This window comes from Mus pahari, chromosome 2, assembly GCF_900095145.1.
Source record: "Mus pahari chromosome 2, PAHARI_EIJ_v1.1, whole genome shotgun sequence".
Classification (NCBI taxonomy): Eukaryota; Metazoa; Chordata; class Mammalia; order Rodentia; family Muridae; genus Mus; species Mus pahari.
The window spans coordinates 163,063,317-163,067,442 of record NC_034591.1 but is presented as its reverse complement, the minus strand read 5'-3'; the positions used below and the strand labels follow the sequence as shown (position 1 = coordinate 163,067,442).

Below are 4,126 nucleotides of genomic sequence, written 5' to 3'. Positions count from 1 at the left end.
TGAAGGGGTTTGCAGCCCCATGGGAGGAACATCAATATGAACTAACCAGTACCCCCAGAGCAACTTGGGACTAAACCACCAGTCAAAGAAAACTCATGGTGGGACTTGTGGCTGTAGCTGCATAGGTAGCAGAGGATGGCCTAGTCGGTCATCATTGGGAGGAGAGGCTCTAGGTCTTGTGAAGGTTCTATGACCCAGTATAGGGGAATGCCAGGGCCAAGAATGGGATTGGGTAGGTTGGGGAGCAGGGAGAGGGAGGGGGATAGGGGATTTTCAGAGGGGAAACTAGGAAAGGGGATAACATTAAAATGTAAATAAATAAAATATCTAAGAGAAAAAGAAAACATACCAAAAAAATTCAAGCAGCAGGCTACTGATGCCTCTTCTTCTCCACCCTTCCAAAACACACACACACACACACACACACACACACACACACACACACACACACTCTCACACACACACAAAATCCTTTCTATTCCTTGTACTTCTCATGTCTTCTTGAGAATTTATCATCTCTGATGTCATTTTCAGCAATTTCTCTTCTGGTCTTTCTCCTTGCTCTCTATACAGTTGTTAACCCTCACACCCAGGTATGCTGGAATTTTTCTTCTCCCTCATCCTATCCATTTATTTTATATATTCATTCATTTATGAGCCTGTTCATTCTATAAAGAAATGCACCCTTAGGCTTCCATTGTCCTTCCTTGCCACAACACAGGATCTTCTAACTTCTCATTGGCATCCTAACCACCTGCTACCAGCTTCCTTGATTCAAACAGCTATTGAGTATTTTAATAAAAAACTACACTTATTCACTGTGTATGTCTGTGTGTGACTATGGAGGTCAGAGGACAACTTGCTGGAGTCAGTTCTCTCCTTCCAGCATGTGGGTCTCAGGGATTGAACTCAGGTTGTCAACCTTGGTCGCAAGCACCCTCATGGAGTCATTGACCTTTGATTAATTTTTTTAAAACTTATTTTATTAGATATTTGATTAAATTTTTAAAAAATATATTTATCTTTCCAATATGTAAAGACCAAAATAAAACTAACAAACCCAAGACTACTCGGTAACACTCAGAAGAAACCTTCACTGTCTTTTATGGCTGACACCTGACTCCCTCTCCCTGCCCTGCCCTGCTCACTGCTCTCAGATCTGGAGCGGTTAGCAGGACTGGCTGCCCACTCATGGGGGGAGGGGTTGGCTTAGACTTTACCTGCTGAAGGAGGCTGCCCCAACCAGCCCAGCTGAGCCATCTCTTCTGTCACCCCCAATTTCACATTCCATTATTGCCTTGCTCAACTGGAAAGAAAAATCACATCTTGTCTCTATGGTTCACGATGATGTCCTTGGTCCTAGAACATTGCTGGGAAAATGGGCATTTGACATCTATTTGCTGAGTAGGGATGGGTGAATGGATGAATAGGCAGGCAGAGAATGACTGTGAGCAAGTCCCATAAAAGAGAGCATTTGCTGGGACTGAGCAAAGAGTGAGAATTGAAGTACCCATGATATGAACATTTTCTGTGGTTATTGGAATACTATCTTGCCTATAACTGTACCCTCAGTTTACAGCATGCTGCTGAATTAAGGAATCAAGGAAAGCAAAAACGTGGCAAAACACAAACACATTTGAAAAATCCCATGCCTTAAAATCATTTTCTTCCTCTTCTGTCCCCTGGGCGCCCTCTCATATTTGTGCCATAATAAATTCATACCAAACACAAAGAACAGGGAGGAAGTAGGTCTCTCTCCTCCCCACAAAGCTACGCACCTGTTCCATGCCCAGCTGAGGCTCTTCCATCTGGGAAGCAGGAGCACATTTGTTGTGTTACTGAAGCTTCAAAAAGCAGACATTGAGCATACATTTTGCAGAGTGTACATTGAACATACATTTTGCAGAGCACCCTGCAGCCAGATGAGGGCATCCAGCAGTGCTTCTTGATTCTAGAATTTTTTTTCTTTTAAATCTGATCTTAGATGATGCAAAAATGAAGTGACAGGAGAAACAGTGAGGAGAAGAAACCATCCTGACTCGGGGCTTCACCATTTCAGGCATGAAGGGCTTTGCCAGGTGGTACAGGATGTACATACATGCACTTGCATGTGCACACACATGCACACACACAAAAACACACATGCATGTACACACATATGCGTACAACAAACACATGCATGGACACACACATGCACACACACAAACACATGCATGGACACACATATGCACACACACAAACATGCATGCATGCACACAGGCACATACTACAAAAATTTATACCAGCACCTCATTAGGGCTCATGGTGCATGAGGACATGAGGAAGCCATAACCGTGGTTTCTATGGAAAAGGGAAGGGTTCTTCTGACTTTCCTTCTTTCTAGTGGAGGTGCATGTGATTACATGCATGTTTGCATGTGTGTGGACACAAGTGTAGCAAGTGCACATGGAAGCCTGAGGTTGACATCAGGAATCTTCCTGGATCACACTCCACCTTATTCCTAGAGGCAGGGTTGGTCAATCAAACTCAGAGCTCACTTATTTGGCTAGTTTTGCCAGCCAGCTTGCTCTGGAATCCCTGGGGTATAATTAATTTTTATTGTACAATTTATGCAATTTACTTATTTGGGGGTATTGTAATTGTGGTTGTTTGAATGAGAATAGCCCCCATAGGCTCATATATTTGAATACTTGGTTCCTAGATGGTATGATTGTTTGGAAAGGATTAAGGGGTGTGGTCTTGTTGGAGGAAGTGTGTCACTGGGGATGGGCTTGCTTTAATGTTTCAAAAGACTCTGCCACTTGTCTCCTGCTTATGGAGATGTGAGCTCTAGGCTGTTTCTGCTGGCACTGTGGACTCTGACCCACTGGAACCAGTAAATGTAATTGTTTTATAAGTTGCTTTTGTCATAGTAGGCTATTTTCTTCCTAGGGTGCCACCGTGTAGCCCTGGCTAGCCTGGAATTTGCTATGTAGACCAAGCTGGCCCTGAACTCGATGAGCTCTGCCTGCTTCTGCCTCCCAAGTGCTGGAATTAAAGACAGGAGCTGTGACTCCCATTCTCACAACCATTTCAGTACATTGAGCTCCATAGAGACAGCGCCGGGGCAAGCGAGAGCTGGACGGGCACTGGGTGACTCTGTGCCTCGTGGAGGAAAATCAACTAAACATGGGCAAAGGAGATTGATCGTAAGGAGCCGAGAGGAAAAATGTCCTCATATGCATTCTTTGTGCAAACCTGCCGCGAGGAACACAAGAAGAAGCACCTGGATGCTTCTGTCAACTTCTCAGAGTTCTCCAAGAAGTGCTCAGAGAGGTGGAAGACCATGTCTGCTAAAGAAAAGGGGAAATTTGAAGATATGGCAAAGGCTGACAAGGCTCGTTATGAAGGAGAAATGAAAACCTACATCCCCCAAGAGGGGAGACCAAAAAGAAGTTCAAGGACCCCAAGCACCCAAAGCCTTCTTGTTCTGTCCTGAGTACCACCCCAAATCAAAGGCAAGCATCTTGGCTTATCCATTGGTGATGTTGCAAAGAAACTAGGAGAGATGTGGAACAACACTGCAGTGGATGACAAGCAGCCCTATGAGAAGGAGGCTGCCAAGCTGAAGAAATACGAGAAGGATATTGCTGCCCACAGAGCTAAAGGAAAACCTGATGCAGTGAAAAAGAGGCTGGTCAAGGCTGAAAAGAGCAAGAAAAAGAAGGAAAAGGAAGATGATGAGGAGGATGAAGAGGATGAAGAAGAGGAGGAAGAATAGAAAGATGAAGAAGATAAATAAGTTGGTTCTAGCGCAGTTGTTTTTTTTTTTTTTTGGTCTATAAAGCATTTAACCCCCCTGTACACAACTCCTTTTAAAGAAAAAAATTAAAATGTAAGGCAGTGTAAGATTTGTTTTTAAGCTGTACAATGTCTTTTTTTGTTTGTTTGTTTAGTTAAAACACTACCGAGTGTGTCTTTAGATAGCCCTGTCCTGGTGGTATTTTCAATAGTCACTAACCTTGCCTGGTACAGACTGGGGGGGGGGGTGTAAATTGGCATGGAAATTTAAAGCAGGTTCTTGTTGGTGCATAGCACCAATTAGTTATATATGGGGACAGTAGTTTGGCTTTTTTTCTTTTGGTTT

At 43.7% G+C, this 4,126-nt stretch overlaps 1 pseudogene; it reads left to right on the top strand.

The window, feature by feature from the left end:
- The window catches only part of LOC110316960, an 8,662-nt pseudogene extending 4,881 nt beyond the window's left edge, over positions 1–3,781 (top strand).
- Positions 3,782–4,126: the final 345 nt, after the last annotated feature.